Source organism: Phycodurus eques, unplaced genomic scaffold (genome assembly GCF_024500275.1).
Source record: "Phycodurus eques isolate BA_2022a unplaced genomic scaffold, UOR_Pequ_1.1 contig_131, whole genome shotgun sequence".
Lineage (NCBI taxonomy): Eukaryota > Metazoa > Chordata > Actinopteri > Syngnathiformes > Syngnathidae > Phycodurus > Phycodurus eques.
The window spans coordinates 1-19,690 of record NW_026904128.1 but is presented as its reverse complement, the minus strand read 5'-3'; the positions used below and the strand labels follow the sequence as shown (position 1 = coordinate 19,690).

General features: G+C 43.4%; 1 non-coding gene and 1 pseudogene across 1 annotated transcript; both read left to right on the top strand.

Annotated features, from left to right (window-relative positions):
- The first annotated feature begins 2,639 nt into the window (after positions 1-2,639).
- On the top strand, positions 2,640-3,451 carry LOC133398405 (programmed cell death 1 ligand 1-like; annotated as a pseudogene).
- Positions 3,452-8,739: 5,288 nt separating this feature from the next.
- On the top strand, positions 8,740-8,811 carry trnag-ucc (transfer RNA glycine (anticodon UCC)). The gene has a single exon. It is a non-coding gene; the product is annotated as a tRNA-Gly (tRNA).
- Positions 8,812-19,690: the final 10,879 nt, after the last annotated feature.

Genomic DNA, 19,690 nt, shown 5'->3' with positions numbered 1-19,690 from the left:
AATGGAGTGGAAAGTTGGTGGAATTGGTCAATGACTTGAATGGGAGGAGCAGGACGGGAAGACCGTCCCCCTCAGAGGAATTTAATCAACGCCCCTTTGTCGCCCCTGACATTGGCAGAGTAAAAGAGGACGCAAGTCCCCAGAAAGAGAAGTGCCCGATACAAGTGGGACAGAGAGTGTGGGTCAAGTCACATAGCGTATCCGACAAGCAAGCAGTAAAAACCAAATATGAAAATCCTGACATCGTAGAAGAATTGTTGGACAGAAACACAGTGCGCCTCAAGGAGAGAGGGATCCAAGGGGTAGAGCAGCTTAAACCAATACCAGTCGATTTAGTTAGAAGCCGAAATAGAAGAAAGATATGAGTACTGAGATGGAAGAAGAAGTTCCGCCTTTTGTTAAGTTGGCCATGATAAAGGGTGTTGTGGTCACACAGAGGACTACGAGTGGAATAATGGCTGGAAGAGCATTTAAACTTTTGGAGAATGCTAGAAGAGGATATCTATCCAAGGGGATAGAGAGTTTGTGTTGGCACCAAGTGAATCAAGGCTGTGTCTCCTGCGGAAAAAAACGAAACACAGGCGAACAGAAGACATGGGACAAGCCGGGATTGGATCGCCGGATCCCCGACCTTGGAAGACTTGGGACCAGCAAAGGTACTTGATGCTTACATTTGCGAAATTTGCAGAGTGAGAGATTTGCCTCGATTAAAATTCTATGCCCAATGGGATTGGAACCCACAAGAAAATGAAGGACAGAAAAACTGTGAATGTTGGTGGAATGGAACAATGCTACTATATTGTGACCACTGCTGGAATAGGGTCCAGGCAGGAACATTGGTGTTAGCTGGTCAAGCCGAGGGATGGCAAGTAACCAAAAGCGGAGACACCAATAAGCCGGTTGCCTCCCATTTTAACTCACCCTACAAAAACGGAGATAAGCAAAGAAAGACTAGATTTGGGACTTTCGAGTTCACTCAACACGAATTGGCTGGAGCGGGCAGAAAACGAACGCCCCGCATAATTAATAGAACAATCAGTACCAAAGATGCAATTGGATCCACTGTACACCTCAAGGATTGGAACATCCTGGGAAGTGATAATAGGTAACATTTTAGCCAATGAACGCATCCCAGTAACCCCCTTACCCAACGCTCCGCACGAGCGAGAAGAAGGAGGAAACGGCTTGTATACCTATCGAACGTTGTTGGACAAAGCCACCAAGAAGATGGAGTATAAAGAGAAAGTTGCTACACTACAGATGAGTCCCATGACACCTCATCTGGTGCTTCCAGCCCAGACAGCAGTTGGGTCGAAGTCAGGGTTATGGTAGCCTTGGTACCTTATGAAGGAATATACTCCCTAGGAATGAAGTTGTCATTGAGAACAACTGTCAGAAGAGAGGAAAGAGATCAAAGTGATAGCCCGACGAGGGTCTTAAGTGGTTTAAGTGGGAAAACAAAATTATTAACGCTAGCAGAAGCGGCAACAGAGGAATTAGAAAATTGGCAAGAGCCGATCGAAACTGCCTCAAACGACTCAGATGGTAGCGACAAAGAGATTAATAGTTTAAAAGAACGCCTTAAATTAAGGAGAAAAAGGTGCCCCCACCATGGTTGTAATGGGGACGGGCATATACTGCCAAATAGGACAAAACATCAGTCTCTGAGAGGATGCCCAAGATATAACGAAAAATGGCCCAAAAGTTATGGAAGTACGAGATGGAAGAAAATAGGACAAGTAATGAAAGCGGAAAAAAAACGCTATAAAAGATGATGAAGACTGGGAGCCCGAGAAGATCAGAAGGAGTGGGCGATGACGGCCTACAGAGGGGAAAGCTTCCCCAGAGAAGGAGGCACAAGAACCAGAGGAAGGCCGCCGCACATAAACGATTGATGGTGGTGACAAAGTAGTTAAGGTATGGCTCTCTCATCTGTGGAATAGACCAATCGAAGAGTCATCTTCCTCTTCGAAAGAGAATTAAAATTACTTAGAAAACGCAAAAAGGTTTCTATATAAGACGTATTGGGAAAGGTGTTGTTGGCGTTGCAAGAATTATACGATAAAGAAGAGATAATTAGATTAAAGACAATTGAATTATAAGGAACACCCCCTTCAGGGGGTGGGGCCAATGTGAGAGTAAACATATAGTGGGATTGAAGCAAGTGAACTGAGAACTGCGCAGTCTCACCCCGCAGAACGAGGAAAGAGAAGAATGGATCAGCCGAATGCCCTGAGAGCTGGTACGGCTGCATTGGAGGAACAAGCGACGAATACAGCAGCTGCATTAAGGCTCACATTAACAGCACTACAAGTAGTACAAAAAGGACAGGAGGAGATTACAGGTCTTGTGTTGAAACATCAGGCAGCATTTGTAGAACAAAAAGCCCTTCTCGATAAATTGGAAGAATTCATACCAAGAACTACTGGGAAGCTGTTCGCTCTAACTGCCGATGTGACTTACCTATCCCATAAATTGGATGTGATAGAACAACTGGATTGCTGAAAAGAATATTTGCCCGATGGACTCCGTAGACCTGACAAATATTCAAGCTATGAGAAAGGAGCAAAATACCCCAACAAAGGAAGCAGAAGAAGGTAAAATAACTATTTTTACGGAAGAAAATATAAAAGATCTAAATGAAGTGGACCAATATCTTTATTTTGCAAGTCATGTTCCAGCCATGTCTCCAAGTCATGTTAACCACCACTGCGGAGCGGACCTCATATAAAGCCGAGTTGGGAGGAGACGTGTTAATGGGCTGCCGGTTCTTTCCTTTGTCTCAGCCTCCCTACAAGGACTTGGAGGTGTCCTGGCACTGGACCTCACCGGCTCGGTCTCGGGAAGTGTACCAAATGGAAAAAGGGCAGGAACAAACCTCCTCACAACATTCAGACTTCCGGGGTCGTGCCAGGCTTCTTACCGAGCAGATTAAAGATGGCTGGGCCAAGTTGCAAGTGTCCAGGCTACGCATCAATGACACGGGAACCTACCAGTGTGTAATAGGGACAAAAAGCAGGTCTGACTATAAGGATATTAAGTTATCTGTTACTGCACCTTATAAAACGGTCACCAAAAACATTTACAAATCAGCAACAGAAGGCGAGCTCGTGCTAACCTGCCAGTCCGAGAGCTACCCGGTATTTACAGTGACCTGGGAGGACACTCATCAGCGAGATCTCAACGCCAGCACCACCGTTGTGTTGACAGAGAACTCACTTTCAGAATCACCACTCAGATAAGAGTGGCATCATCGCTGAAAAACAACTACACGTGTGGCTTTGACAGTAGCGGCTCCTCTGCAACTTTTCTCATTCCAGAAGACACACAGCTACAGAAGGAGAACAGGTACAATGTAATTGTAGCAGCAGTCGGCACATGTATTGCACTGATTGGCTTCATTATAGTGTTAATTTATTTGCACCAAAAAGGCCTTGGAAAGAATAATTAGCCCAGTAGAGTCGGTAGAGCATGAGACTCTTAATCTCAGGGTCGTGGGTTCGAGCCCCACGTTGGGCGCCACATGTCAGATTTCGCTTACCCGCATGACTAATCGGGAGAAATGTCCTGACAGACTCTCTGTTTAAAGGGTCAAGCTCCCCACTTTTTCCCCAACACAGTACGCGCGAGGGGACAAGGAGCTGTTAAGCCGGTGTCGAGATGAATTCCCCTAGGTGTGCTAACTGGCTTTAGTTTTACGGAGCCAATCCGGTCTGCCCTCACTTATCACCCCTTGATGAGTAACCGCACCGAGTGAAAGGGTAATTAAAATGAGTACTCCATTTTTACAGCAGCTTCATCTCTTAAAAATCGTTTGCATTTATTAATGACCGAGTAGATTTAACAATCCTTGTTAGGACCGTACGGATTTGTTTTTGGTATTAAGCCGAAGTGATAAAGATGAGTTACTTTTTTTGGGATAGTAATACGATCCGGTGGTATTGGTATCGTCGAAGTTCAATCATATTCAAGATGGCGCCAACCAGTGTGGTCGCCTCGGTAACGGGCTCTCTAGTATTGTCTTTGTTTTTGTGTTTTTCGTCCGTCTTTGGAGACCTTACACGACTCACTTACACAAGGGGAGACCTGCAAACCATCAAGGAGGCTACTCCGGACTTTCTGTCACCAACTTTCGAAAATCCGCTCAGTCTTTTCCCCGAGTTACTCACCGGAGCGGCGTCCGCGGTTTTCGGCGCATGGATGCGGAAGCGGCGCCACAGAGGAAAACGAGCCGGCATTCAGGTGAAACTCCGCAAGAGAGGACACAGATTGGCGTTCCCGTCGATCCACCTCGCGAATGTACGCTCCCTACCCAACAAAATGGACGAGCTTCATCTTCTGTTAAAGAGCAGTAAAGACTTCGGACGTTCCGCGGCCATGTGCTTCACGGAGACCTGGCTTTGCGACGCTGTACCCGATGGCGGCGTCATGCTTCAACATTCATCGAGCGGACCGCGACATGGAATCATCGGGAAAAATGAAGGGCGGCGGGATATGCCTCCATATAAACGAAAAATGGTGTACGGACGTCACGGTGCTCAGCACACACTGCAGCCCGCATTTGGAGTCGCTGTTTTTGAACTGTAAACCATTTTACTCGCCACGTGAGTTTGCATCGTTTATACTGGCTAGAGTCTATATTACGCCGCAAGCTAACACGAACGTCGCACTGCTAACGCTCGCCGAACAAGTAAACGAAATTGAAAAAAAACACCCTGACTCACCCCTCATTATTCTCGGGGACTTTAACAAAGCTAAACTCAACCACGAACTCCCTAAATACAAGCAGCACATCGACTGTCCTACCAGGGAAAATAATACTTTAGACCACTGCTACACTACGGTAAAAAACGCATACCGTGCTATACCTCGTGCAGCCCTGGGCTCTTCTGATCACTGCTTAATTCACTTAATACCGACGTACAAGCAAGAACTTAAATGTGCGAAGCCTACAGTGAAAACAGTCAAAAAGTGGACCAATGAAGCCAAGATGGAACTTCAAAGCTGTTTAGACTGCACAGACTGGAGTGTCTTTGAAAATTCAGCTGGCAGCCTGGATGAATATACGGACACTGTCACATCCTATATCAGTTTCTGTGAAGAGGTTTGTGTACCAACAAAATCATTTCGGACATTCAACAACAACAAGCCGTGGTTCACTGCTAAACTTAAGCAGCTTCGCCAAGCTAAGGAAGATGCATATCAGAGCGGGGACAGGGCCCTGTATAATCGAGCTAGAAACCTGCTTACTAAAGAAATTAACATTGCAAAGAGGATCTATGCAGCAAAGTTGGAAAAACAGTTTAGCGCGAACGACTCGAAATCAGTCTGGCGTGCATTCCAATCGCTGACTAATTACAAGCGACGATCCCCCCAAGCTGAGAACAATAGCACACTAGCCAACGACTTGAATACCTTCTATTGCAGATTTGAAAAGGACAGTTTCACTCCACACACCCACCCGGCCGCACCCGCGACCACAACCACACCTCTGACTTCTGCGTTAACCATCCATGAACAGGATGTGAGACGCATCTTCAAACAACAGAAGATTAACAAAGCAACAGGACCGGACCATGTGTCCCCATCCTGCCTCAAAGTCTGCGCGGACCAGCTCGCTCCAGTCTTCACTCAGATCTTTAACAGATCTTTGGAAATGTGCGAAGTTCCATCCTGCTTCAAACGCTCCACCATCATACCAGTCCCCAAGAAACCTGCAATCTCTGGTCTGAATGACTACAGGCCTGTCGCTTTGACATCTGTGGTCATGAAGTCCTTTGAACGTCTCGTGCTGGACCACCTCAAGAGTGTCACAGGTCCCCTGCTGGACCCCCTGCAGTTTGCCTACCAAGCGAACAGGTCTGCGGATGATGCAGTCAACATGGGACTGCACTTCATCCTAGAACACCTCGACAGTGCAGGGACCTACGCGAGGATCCTGTTCGTGGACTTCAGCTCAGCGTTCAACACCATCATCCCTGAACTCCTTTCAACCAAGCTTCTCCAGCTCAGCGTCTCACCTGCCATCTGCCAGTGGATTTACAGCTTTCTGACGGGCAGGACACAGCAGGTCAGGCTGGGGGAGGCCACCTCATCCACACGCAGCATCAGGACTGGGGCGCCCCAAGGTTGTGTCCTCTCTCCGCTGCTCTTCTCTCTCTACACGAACGACTGCACCTCAGCGAACCCGACTGTCAAGCTCCTGAAGTTTGCAGATGACACCACTGTCATCGGCCTCATCAAGGACGGTGACGAGTCTGCATATCGACAGGAAGCGGAGCGGCTGGAGCTGTGGTGCGGGCGACACAACCTGGAGCTGAACACGCTCAAGACGGTAGAGATGATCGTGGACTTCAGGAGGCATCCTTCGCCACAGCTGCCCCTCACGTTGTCCAGCTGCCTTGTGTCAACCGTCGAGACCTTCAAGTTCCTGGGAATTACAATCTCTCAGGACCTGAAGTGGGCGAACAACATCAACTCCGTCCTCAAAAAGGCCCAGCAGAGGATGTACTTCCTGCGGCTTCTGAGAAAGCACGGCCTGCCACCGGAGCTGCTGAGACAGTTCTACACAGCGGACATCGAATCGGTCCTGTGTTCTTCCATCACAGTCTGGTTTGGTGCTGCTACAAAAAAGGACAAACTCCGACTGCAACGGACAATCAAAACTGCTGAAAGGATTGTCGGTACCCCCCTACCCACCATTGAGGACTTGCACGCTGCCAGAACTAAGACAAGGGCGTGCAAAATCCTCTCGGACCGTCTGCACCCCGGTCACCAGCTCTTCCAGCTCCTTCCCTCAGGTAGGCGCTACCGATCAACGCAAACTAGAACTAGTAGACATTCCAACAGCTTCTTCCCTCTTGCGATCAACTTCTTAAACACCTAACCTATTATTCCATTACAACAAGCTGGCAATTTTTTGACTTGAGTTCCTTGTCACATTTCTGTGGGGCCAATTATGTATTACTCGTGCACTCACTGTAGTTGTCTCGCCATGCTGCACTATTTGCATATACTGGCCACTCATGCCAGAGTAGCATCTGCTCCATTTGCACACTGATTGAGGAGTATCTGTAACATTTGCACAACCAACATTGTCCCAGATGATCGCACTACTCGTCACTTTAAGCCGCATACACTCCTTGAAGTCTCAGCGCCCTTTGCACAATGGTCATTGCACCGGAGTATTGCAATATTTGTCATTCGAACTGCTCTAAGTGCTAGAGGACTCTGCATCTTTTTGCACAATTGTTTTTTGTCAATGTCTTTATGTCTCCAAAGTGTTCTGTAAATTGACTGTCTGTTATACTAGAGCGGCTCCAACTACCGGAGACAAATTCCTTGTGTGTTTTGGACATAGTTGGCAAATAAAGATGATTCTGATTCTGATATGGTAGTGTACCTTGCATAACTGTGGGAACCCATATTGCTGAACACAACAATTTTTTTGTCCATACCTTCCTCTGATGACTTACACTGAATGTAATCAGCCAGAGATGCATAATCCGGACAGTCGCTGCTGACAGCTAGCCTCAAGCACACTTCCAAATGATCATCAGTCATGGTGGAACGGTACTTGGACTTGATGATCTTCATGTGAGAAAAGGCTGACTCACATAAATAAGTTGAGCCGAATAATGCTGCCAAACAGGTTGCACGTTTCCTCATGTTGGGGTACTTCTCCTCTGTGAGTAAGCACCAGAACTGTCCATGAGTTTTGGACTTCAGCGCAATATCGGCTTGTAATGTCAAAGCAAGCAAGCACAAGCAAGAAGCAAGCCGAGGCCAACCATCAATTTCTGAGACATTTCAACCAGGTTTTGTTCCTGATAGCACAATCGAGAGCTAAAAGGTTGGGAAACACATTTGAAATTCCTTCACGGACATACTGTACTTCAGCAAAACGAACACCAACACTACTAAGACAGACCAAAGTAGTCAAAGAGAGCATCGAGCAGGCAGACTGGAAAGTGTCTCCGCCTGGACAGATGGGGACTAACGTCACCACTACGTCACACATCGTCACTCGTGAGTGAGTACTAATAAATACGATTAGAACATGCATAAATGAGGTGTGAATGCATTTGCCATTATTGTCATTTGCCAGAATAGTTGGTTATCGCTTGCTTTTTTTTTTTTTTTTTCCATAATTAACTTTACCTGTGATCTTTACAAAAAAACAAAACCAATTTCGGAAATTTCACCTGGACGGTCCAGTATCCAAGTATTTAGTTCACAGTCACACTGGTTACATTTAAAAACAATTACCGAATCTATTCCCAAATGGGCGGCACGGTGGACGACTGGTTAGAGCGTCAGCCTGACAGTTCTGAGGACCGGGTTCCAACCCCGGTTCCACCTGTGTGGAGTTTGCATGTTCTCCCCGTGCCTGCGTGGGTTTTCTCCGGGCAATCCGGTTTCCTTCCCACATCCCAAAAAACATGCATTAATTGGAGACGCTAAATTGCCCATAGGCATGACTGTGAGTGCGAATGGTTGTTTGTTTCTATGTGCCCTGCTGATTGGCTGGCAACCAGTTCAGGGTGTACCCCTGACATCCTGCCCGATGACAGCTGGGATAGGCTCCAGCACGCCCCGCGAACCCTAGTGAGGAGAAGCGGCTCAGAAAATGGATGGATGGATGGGTTTAAGCTTGGACATTGTTTCAGTTTCACTGTTCAAAAATCACTCCATGATTTAAAATGCATCAGTGGTTATACAGCCACATACAACATGCAGGCGTTGGTGGTATAGGGGTGAGCATAGCTGCCTTCCAAGCAGTTGACCCGGGTTTGATTCCCGGCCAACGCAAGATTTTTTTAATGCAGCCCTATGGGGGCACAAGTCAGTGCAAACTGTAGGCCGGTCCCAAGCCCGGATAAATGCAGAGTTTCTATGTGCCCTGCGATTGGCTGGCAACCAGTTCAGGGTGTACCCCGCCTCCTGCCCGATGACAGCTGGGATAGGCTACAGCACGCCCGCGACCCGAGAAGGAGAAGCGGTTCAGAAAATGGATGGATGGATGGATGGATATTTCCAAATACTGGTTTTGGATCGTATTGTTCTCGATGAAAAATCGTCCTTGAATCGAATCAGCCACCACGAATTGTGATACGAAATCGAGACACTGCCGTAATGAATCGTTACACCCCGAGTGGTTAGTACTGTGGGTTGTGGCCCCAGCATTCCCGATTGAAATCTGGGTCACGGCAGGTACAAAGTCCTCCAATAACTTTTTTTTTTTCTTTTTAATGTTTTTTATTTTTTTTTATTTAAAAAACAATTGTTTTTTAAAAAAATTTTAAATTTTTATTTATTTATTTTAATTTTTATTATTATTATTTTAGTGCTGCTGCTGCTGCTTCTGGTGGCATAGTAACAATCCTCCATTGGGGCTTGTCTGCATGGGGCTTGTGTCGCAATGGAATTGCTGTGTTGGACACGTTCACCTCAAACGTCTGGGTTACGCTAACTCACGCAACACTGTCAACATGGTCAGGTCTTTCCATGACAATATCTAACATAATGGAAACCCCGAAAGTTAAGAACTCATTGAAGTCCTACATCATATTAGTTATTTTCAAAGTTCATAATTTGCAATATAGGAAATAAAAGGCCAACTTCACATCTATTAAGGACTACTGGGGGGGACATAGAATTTCCACATTCTAAGTTTTGCCTAACAAAACAAAACTCGCGGCTGGATTTGTTGTCACTCCAAATGTTGATGTTATAACGGCAATCATAGCGCTTGAGTCGACATGTCGCTTTCAGTCTGTGTTAGGGACCGTGTACAAGTGACACATCCCAGGGTGACAAATGTGGAACAAATCAGCATATATCAAATAAAAGATGTTTATTTTCATTGTATTTGCTGTAGTCGGTGGCAATGGGAGGCCACTCCTTTCTACAGATCAAGGTTTGCAGATATCTTGCATACTAGAAAAACTGGATGCAATTAATAATCACCAAAAGGCAATAATTGTCAAACATATTCCGAAACATAACCATTATTGCTGTACTGTGATCATGTGTGCTGGGGTGCCTTGCATTCAAATTGGGGAGACTGGCAGGGGTGGGTGGGGACGGTCACGGGGGCAATGAACATTGTGCAAAGGGCGCTGAGACTTCAAGGAGTGTATCCGGTTTAAAGTGACGAGTAGTGCGATCATCATGTTGGTCGGGCAAATGTTGCAGATACTCCTCAATCAGTGTGCAAATGGAGCAGATGCTACTCTGGCCTGAGTGGCCAGTATATGCAAATAGTGCAGCGTGGCGAGACTACTCCAGTGAGTGCACGAGTAATACATAATTGGCCCCGCAGAAATGTGACAACGAACTCAAGTCAAAAAATTGCCAGCATGTTGTAATGGAATTGTAGATTAGGTGTTTAAGAAGTTGATCGCAAGAGGGAAGAAGCTGTTGGAATGTCTACTAGTTCTAGTTTGCATTGATCGGTAGCGCCTACCTGAGGGAAGGAACTGGAAGAGCTGGTGACCGGGGTGCGGAGGGTCCGAGAGGATTTTCCACGTGCTTGTCTTAGTTCTGGCAGCGTGCAAGTCCTCAATGGTGGGTAGGGGGGTACAGACAATCCTTTCAGCAGTTTTGATTGTCCGTTGCAGTCGGAGTTTGTCCTTTTTTGTAGCAGCACCAAACCAGACTGCGATGGAAGAACACAGAACTGATTCGATGACCGCTGTGTAGAACTGTCTCAGCAGCTCCGGTTGCAGGCCGTGCTTTCTCAGAAGCCGCAGGAAGTACATCCTCTGCTGGGCCTTTCTTTTTGACGTCAATCTTTTTTCAAAGGCCAACAACAAAACAACCCAAAAAATAAGAATGTCCTTCAATAAAAATCCAAACTTCAAACTATTAACAGTCCCTGCCTAGGAGTTGATAAAGGGCATTAAAAAAATGAAAACATGAATTCAATGATGTTCTATTCTTGGTTCCAGTCACGTTGCTCCGCACACGACAAACAGGTCTGTCTTTGACTTTAGTGAACAGACAATCTGCCTCCCACCTGTCTTGGAAGTTCACCGTTTTCCATCTTTCGTTTGGCCATTTGTGGGAAAGGGGAAGTGGAAATTTGCTCGAGGAGACCGGTAGCATAGTTGCTAACGGGCACAAGAGAAAGGGAAGGGGCGCTCGCCAGTCGAGACTGATTGCCCGACACACAAGCAAAGCATTCTGGGATTTGTAATATCAGTGGCGCATGTGCTATATACTGGCGGTCCAGCTCTAATCCACATTTAATATGGTCCTGCGGGCCAAATATAATTACATCGTGGGCCTGAGTTTGACATATTTGGTCTCCAGCCTCTCTGTCCTGATTCCCATTTCAATACTATCTGACAAGCAAGAAAGACAACACACAAGACATTTCCACCCAGTCTCGAACCGGGGACCTTTCGCGAGAAATCAATGAGATTTCTTAAACAAGCCTTAGTGTCACAGCAGCTGCTTACAAAGCAGGAAAGAAAACAAGGAAAAAAAACTCCCCAAAACTTCTGGACGCCAGTTCTTAAGGTTGAATTACCTGCGCGTGGAATTAACGCAGCCGAACAGATGGTCCACTTATCTCGTAAGACACTTTGTTTTAAAACATAGACAGGTTAGTGTCCGAAAAGACAAGGATAGTACGAATAAACGCACAAATGGCTGTCGGAATTCCATTGATGTTGAAATACGAAGAAAAGATGATTGGCTTGAAGAATTCGGACTTCAGTAATGCTTAAAATATCCTCCATGATGACTTATCATTTGTAAATATTCAATTCTGCTTGTGAGTTGGTTACTTGGTGGGCTGCTCTGCCAATAACTGCATGTCCGCTTTTGGGTACTACATCCCCCACAGTTTTCCGTAGTCAGTCCCAACATTCAAAGTCCCCACATTCAGTTCTAGGCTCTGTGCTTTCCTCTTCTCTTTCTGCCGAAGAACCCGGTTTCCACCTCTTCTTCTTCTTTGACTTCGACCCACAGTAGCTGAATTTTCAATGGCGTCCTGCAGGTTGACAGTGCCGGTGGTGGAAGTTGTTAACCCGGGCCACCACCGATCCGGTATGGAATTATTTGGATGAACGCTCATATTTGTTTGGCAAAGTTTTAAGCCGGATGCCCTTCCTGCATTTATCCGGGCTTGGGACCGGCCTGCAGTTTGCACTGACTTGTGCCCCCCCCATAGGGCTGCATTAAAAAAAATCTTGCGTTGGGCGGGAATCAAACCCAGGTCAACTGCTTGGAAGGTAGCTATGTTCACCCCTATACCACCAACACCTGCATGCTATATGTGGCTGTATAACCACTGATGCATTTTAAATCATGGAGTGATTTTGGAACAAACTGAACCAATGTCCAAGCTTAAACCCATCCATCCATCCATCCATCCATCCATTTTCTGAGCCACTTCTCCTCACTTGGGTTGCGGGGGTGCTGGAGCCTATCCCAGTTGTCATCGGGTAGGAGGCAGGGTACACCCTGAACTGGTTGCCAGCCAATCACAGGGCACAGAGAAACAAACAACCATTCGCACTCACAGTCATGCCTACGGGTAATTTAGAGTCTCCAATTAAAGCATGTTTTTGGGATGTGGGAGGAAACCGGAGTGCCCGGAGAAAAGCCACATGCAAACTCCACACAGGTGGGGCCAGGAATTGAACCCGGGTCCTCACAACTGTGAGGCTGACGCTCTAACCAGTCGCCAACCGTGCCGCCATGCTTAAATGCAATAGAAAAATATTACAAACAAATGAGCTTCACAAAACGTGGAAGTATTGTTTCAATATTAGTAGATACAGTGTTAAAACAAATTTCAAAACAGACAATTAAAATCGCAAAAAAATATTCAAGAGGCCAGCCCATCACAAAATACACCCACACAAAGCACACACACACACATAAACAAGCACACTGTGATTTATACCGGGAGTGTCGCGATAGGGCCAGGGAAGGAGAAATCATTATTTTTGTTATTATTCAGGTCGCAATGATCCATTTTTAATATCGATGTATCGATTCATATTCCTAGGATGAGATTTGATGAGATGAGATTACCTTCGATTTGATTCGATTCGATTCGATAAAATTAGATTAGATTAAATTAGATTAGATTAGATTTCATTTTCATACGGCAGACTTGAGATGGATGAATGTGTGTTTTTTTAATAATTTTTTATTTCTTTATTTTTTTACCACTTTTAATAATAAATTGTTCAGCGTGACTCGATTAAGTTTGGGAACATGGTAGTATCAAACTGTGTTGTTTTTTTTCTGGCGCGATTGAATGGGCCAGTCTAAGAAGCAAATCACATCTCCCATGATCCACTGCGCGACGTGCGCAGTGCAGAACGCAAAACTTCATGAGTGGAATCCGCAAAGGTTGAATCCAGGCCACTGAATGTCCATCAAAGTTAAATCAGTAACGTATGTGATGAAAAGTATGGACACATTTTGGTTTTGCAGTCGTAAAAAACAATTGAGGAAAAAAACGACGGGCATGCAATTAACTGTTTTCCGACCACCGCCGCCGTCGACAAGTCGTGAAATATAAGTAATATGAAAAGCCACAATCACCCACAAGCAAGAAGCAATCCGAGGCCAACCATCAATTTGTGAGACATTTCAACCAGGTTTTGTTCCTGATAGCACAATCGAGAGCTAAAAGGTTGGGAAAGACTTGAAATTCCTTCACGGACATACTGTACTTCAGCAAAACGAACACCAACACTACTAAGACAGACCAAAGTAGTCAAAGAGAGCATCGAGCAGGCAGACTGGAAAGTGTCTCACCCTGGACAGATGGCAACTTGAACATCACAAGCTACTTAGAGCTCCTTAACTATGATGTCACACATCGTGACTAGTGAGTGAGTACTAATAAATACGATTAGAACATGCATAAATGAAGTGTGGTTGTTCAATTACAATAAGATTTTCATCATTTTTCAAAACATCAGAAGTAGCAAGTAAACCGAGTGTCAATCCAACCTGTCATTTGCATTTTATTCAAATAAAGTGTGAATGCATTTTCCATTATTATCATTTGCCAGAATGGTTGGTTAGTGCTTGCTTTTTTTGTTTTTCCAAAATTAACTTTACCTGATATCTTTACAAAAAACAAAACCAATTTAGGAAATTTCACCTGCACTGTCCAGTATCCAAGTATTTATTTCAGTCACACTGGTTACATTTAAAAAAAAAATATTGAATCTATTTCCAATTACTGGTTTTGGATCGTATCGTTCTAGAAAAAACATTGTCCTTGAATCAAATCAGCCACCACGAATTGTGATACGAATCGAGTCACTGCCAAAATGAATCGTTACACCCCTAGTGGTTAGTATTATGCGTTGTGGCTCCAGCAACCCCGGTTGAAATCTGGGTCACGGCAGGTACAAAGTCCTCCAATGACTTTTTTAAAAAAAAATGTTTTTTATTTATTTTAATTTGTATGATTATTTTTTTTAGTGTTGCTGCTGCTTCTGGTGGCATAGTAACAATCCTCCATAGGGGCTTGCAGAGGAGGTGGTGTCTGCATGGGGCTAGTGGTGCAATGGATAACACGTCTGCCTTCGGATCAGCAGATTCTAGGTTCGACTCCTGGCTAGCTCGTTGTAGTTTAACATGTGGTGGTCAACCCGAGACAAAATTGCTGTGTTGGACACGTTCACCTGAAACATCTGGGTTACGCTAATGTCAAGTAGGCGGCCAGGCCACATAAAGCGATGTAACAAAAGTTTGTAATTGGCTTATGTAGCTGGGTTCATGTGATTGAGCTTAGCCCCTGTTTCAATTCCTGGTTCAACCACCAGAGGTTGCCAAACCAAATTTAGGTTTCAATTCCTGGTTCAACCACCAGAGGTCGACAAACCAAATTTAGATCATGATGTATGAGTCGCCAGATCAAGCATAAGTCTTCTTAAATATCTTAATACTGTTAAACCCCCTATCATAGTAAACAAACACATACAGAAGTCAACTGATTATAATCATTTGTTTGATTTTAAATCCTTGAGATAATTTTGATGTTCTCTTTGATGTTATAACTAGAGTGTATCGTTTTGAAATGATTGATACAAAGTAGCAATCAAGCTTCGTATATAACCATATGTGTTTGATTTTATATCCTTGAGATATATTTTGATGTTCTGCTTTGATGTTTCATAACACAGATGTGTCTTTGGCAAATCGATTGAGTAAAAAAGTACATCAAGGGATAGTAAGTCTGTTATATATTCGTATTTCTTACTTTTGATATTATTATTATGCAATGCTTTTAGGAGAGTAGATGTTTTTATTCAAAAACCGTGACCTGTTGTAAGCTTGTCTCTCTCAGCGAAATAAACACATGCGTAAAACCAAAGACAAAGAAGCACGGACCTGTTGAATGCACTATGAGAGAAATTGTAATTTCACTATGAATGTATATAATTTAATTGACATTTGAACATATACAAACATGTTATTGCAGAATGCTTGGAGATTAACATGCGTGTGATGAAATGTTGGTCTATTGGTTGTGTTCCAAGACATATGAAAGTGCTTGTAATTGAATGAATTACACGAAGACTCTTGACAAGAATGAAATAGGCTTGTAGTTGAATGTATGTACTGAGAAAACCTATTTGGGTTGAGCAAAAAAAGAGGTAAGTCAGGATGACGACTGACAGTGAAAATGCTACTGATGTAGCAGAAACATGGTGCTTCCCAATCAGGGGTCAAGATGTCAGGACAACTGATTAGGGTAATAGAAAAATAATAGCGTTGGAGCGTGTGTCAGAAGAAGTAAACAAAAGGATTATTTCTTAGAAAAAAGGATGGTTCTGAAACAATGTTGTATAAAAGCCACACACACTGACAAACGGGGCCTCACTTATTCTCTCGAGTATTTAGGCGAGACACGTTCTTTTTTTCCAATCGCAATGATTCCAGGGACAGGTGCGCAGGAGGAATTCATTTTTTAATCTTCCTCTTTAAGTTGGGCGAAGACTAAAAGAATTATTTATAATAGGTAACTAATTAGAACCGCTAGTGACTTTGGGGGACAGGAAAAAGGGCCTAGTCAGCTCCTGTGTTCCAGGGATTCGTAAAGTTCCAAATTATTTATATTTAAATTGGCATCACTGGCTCCGTAGGATTGATCACTCCTTAAGGCTCACTCAAAAGGTAATCAATTGTTTTGATGATTTAATTACTTTTAAACTACTTTCTACTTCTTTTCAGATTTTTTGTTACTCTATTAATGTTATTTATATTTTACAAACCCTTACTTCATATTATGATTTTAACCTTAAGTAATCACTGAAATAAATACATTGCTTTAATTTTATTCTTATCTTTGTCATTCTTATAGAGAAATTTGTCTCAATTTCAACACTCAACATCTGATAAGTGATGAACGTTGCCGGATACCAATACAACCTATCGTATCACTACCCAAAAAAGTCATTCTATATCACTTCGGAATTAATACCAAAAATATCAGATCCATCGGTCCTACACAAGGATTGTTTAAATTCTACTAGGTCATTATAAGTGCAAACGATTTGTTAAGAGAGTGGAGTGCTGTATAAAAATGCCTAGTGAGTAGTCATTTTAATTCCCTTTCACTCGGTGTGGTTGTACTCATCGGGGTGTATAGTTCGAGGCAGGACCGGATTGGCTATTCACTTGTAAAACTAAAGGCAGTTAGTCACACCTAGGCGATTCATCTCGACCCGGCTTAACGCGAAGACTTGGAAACATATGGGAACATGCGTAAAACAAGGACAGGAGACGGATGATTGGCAGCAAATAGAAACAAACTGGAATACAGTGCATCAACTGTCTAATTAGGAAGCGATGTTTAGGCTAAACAGGGGGATGAGGGGAAACACATGCATCCTGTTTGATTGACCAAATGACCTCACGAAAATGATGAAGAATATTAAAAAACAAGTTCCAAAAAAATTATGGTCCACAGGACCATTTTGATGTCGCCGTAGATAAGGGGCTTTTTACAGTACAAATAGACCCAAAACAGAATGATTAGACCAGGATTCGTCTCATATCCATTAAAAACCAGATGCACATGAAGGAATTCACTGGTGAATTGAAGCACTAATAAGGCAGGGGTTATAGTGGAGCTGTGCCCTAGATAGTCACAGATGAACACACGCCATTTTTACCGTGTAACAAGGCTCCACCTTCAGTGGGTTGGTCGACTTACAGGCAGTCAATACTGCAGTAATCAGAGAGCAGCATGCGGTGTACCAGCACCACCCACATTGTGTAAATTCATTAAGACCAGACGCGAATGTGTTACAGTAGTGAACATAAGTAATGCATTCTTTTCCTGACCAATAGAAAAGAACAGTTCATTTTGCGTTTGCCCCATTTACATTTTTGAGGGCAAAAAAAATGTACACACGTGACTAGATCTCCGCCAAGTTTACTGTGAAAGTTCCAAAACCATTTATTCACAAGTAATTGAGAACAAGCATGTCTAAAATTCACTCCCCCAGGAGGGAGGCCAAATTGTACTATATGTAGATGATGGTCCTCATGGCTAGCTCCAGATGGAGAGACATGCAAAAAATTCCTTGGCCTTACTGCATCCATTCGCAGAAGAGGGACATTAAAGTTAACACAAATAAATTTGCAATGGCTGTAAAAGGCAAGTCAAATCCTTAGGCCATCATTTAAGTGTATGAGAAGGACTTAATTAGAAGGACAGAAAAGCTATAGTCTTAAAAGTCCCCTAACCACAGACGAAGAAACATATGATGTCATTTTAGGTCTGACAAATTATTGTAGAGCATGGATTCCAAACGATGCAGAAATTGTTTGCACCATTGTCAAAATTAATGTTTGAAGCCAAACTCTTATGATTGGTCCAGTTGGTCACTAATAAACAGCAAAAGAACATAGAAAGAAGTTTACATAAGCAACACGGCCCATTGTTTTAATATTGATAATAGCAAATCAGTCACTGTGTGTTGATGATGAGCTTGGTAGGCATATTCTGGCGGAAAAGATCCCCAATTACGAGTTGAGCATTGTGTTAGGACCGTCTATTAAACCAGATAATGCCATTGAAAACTTCAAAGAGCAAGTGGACAAAATTTTACTGAGTTAGAGCAACCCAAAACTACTGATGATGGTTCCTTGTTGTCACAGGAGTTTCAGGACAAAATAACAATTGGTTACTATTGGTGGAACAAGCAGCCAAATGTTGACCCGAGAGAAAGATTGTGTGCGTTTGCATGGGTCCCAGGCCTTTGTTCGCGCCAATAGTTTCCGGGCACAATTATCACACAGATTGTTATGATTCCATTCATTGAACGCTTACATGTACCAACTGTAGAGGGTGTAAATCATGGGCATCCTATACTCATCCGTAAGACAAAAGCAGATAAAACACAAACCACTGTTTTCATACTTGCGTAGCACCGAATAATGTTCACTTGTTAAAACAGGATTAGTAAAGCCAAAAAATTAGGACACTGACACGCACACAACACAGTGTAAATTAACCTTAAAAAGGACGGACAAAATTTTATGCAAGAAAGCACGGAGCAAATTCGGGTGGCTGGTGCAGAGATGATAGACTGTGTTGATAGATACCTAAAGATATATCTGGATGTGCGCTATGTATCACGTGATATTGCATGTGTCAGTATACCCTATGCCTGTTGTCTAAGATGGTAGTGGAAAGGGCACCAATGTTTTTGTCCAATCTAGAACATAGACAAAAACAGAGATTTGTACTGGCAGGGCAAAATAATCCAACGTACATCGACGCCATATGGTGATTCCTCGTGGGGTTCCAATCATATACAAATTGCCTGACAAGTGGCAGCGCGGATTGAGTCCTTCATATGCTGAGTGGTGTACGATTAATAAAATGTTGATAGGATAAACTATATCCACTCAAGGTACAGAGATTAGGAAATCGCGACTCAGAGTGGCGTTGGAAGCTGTGCATAGAGCAGCTCAAGGCTACTCTTTAATGACGTTTAAAAGCATGTTCAATTATTTTCCAAAGGGGAAATGGCTTTGACATACAAGACAATTGCGTGACTCTCACACTGTTTGAAGAAATTGTATTTTAATTAAGGATCCCATTTACAATTTTCAATCTTCCACAAAAAGTCAAAAGTCTCGTCACCAATCTAGTTCTATCAGATCATTTGCTCATTTTAAAACATTGGACAAAAAGTATTTTGCTCCTTGCGAGTGATAATTTCAGCAGTTAGTCCTACCCAGCAGGCTTTTAGCAGATGCGAGATAAACTAAAATATTGGATAAAATAAAAAAATGGCAGACCGAATACAAGAATTGTAGAAGTTTGTCATATCAGTATGATAGTAATTTCCTTTAATATTAAAAATGTACGTTTTCATTTCAAGCTTCTCATCATGCTGCATATCACCAGCAAACTTTCATCGTCTTTGCTCTGATACTCGAAAAGAAGTAATCTGTTGGCCACAACACTGAGCATGCAAAGGTTTTCTCACCAGTGTGGTTGCTTGTGTCTTTTTTAATTTCCCTCTGGAGTGAATCTTTTACTACACACTGAAGCAGGAAAAAGGTTTCTCAATAGTGTGGTGTTCCTTGAGTGTATTTAAAGTCTTCAAACTTACAAGAGAATCTGTTGACCACAATGAGTAGGCAAAAATCTTTCCCTCTGTTGGTATTTTCATGTGTTGTTTCA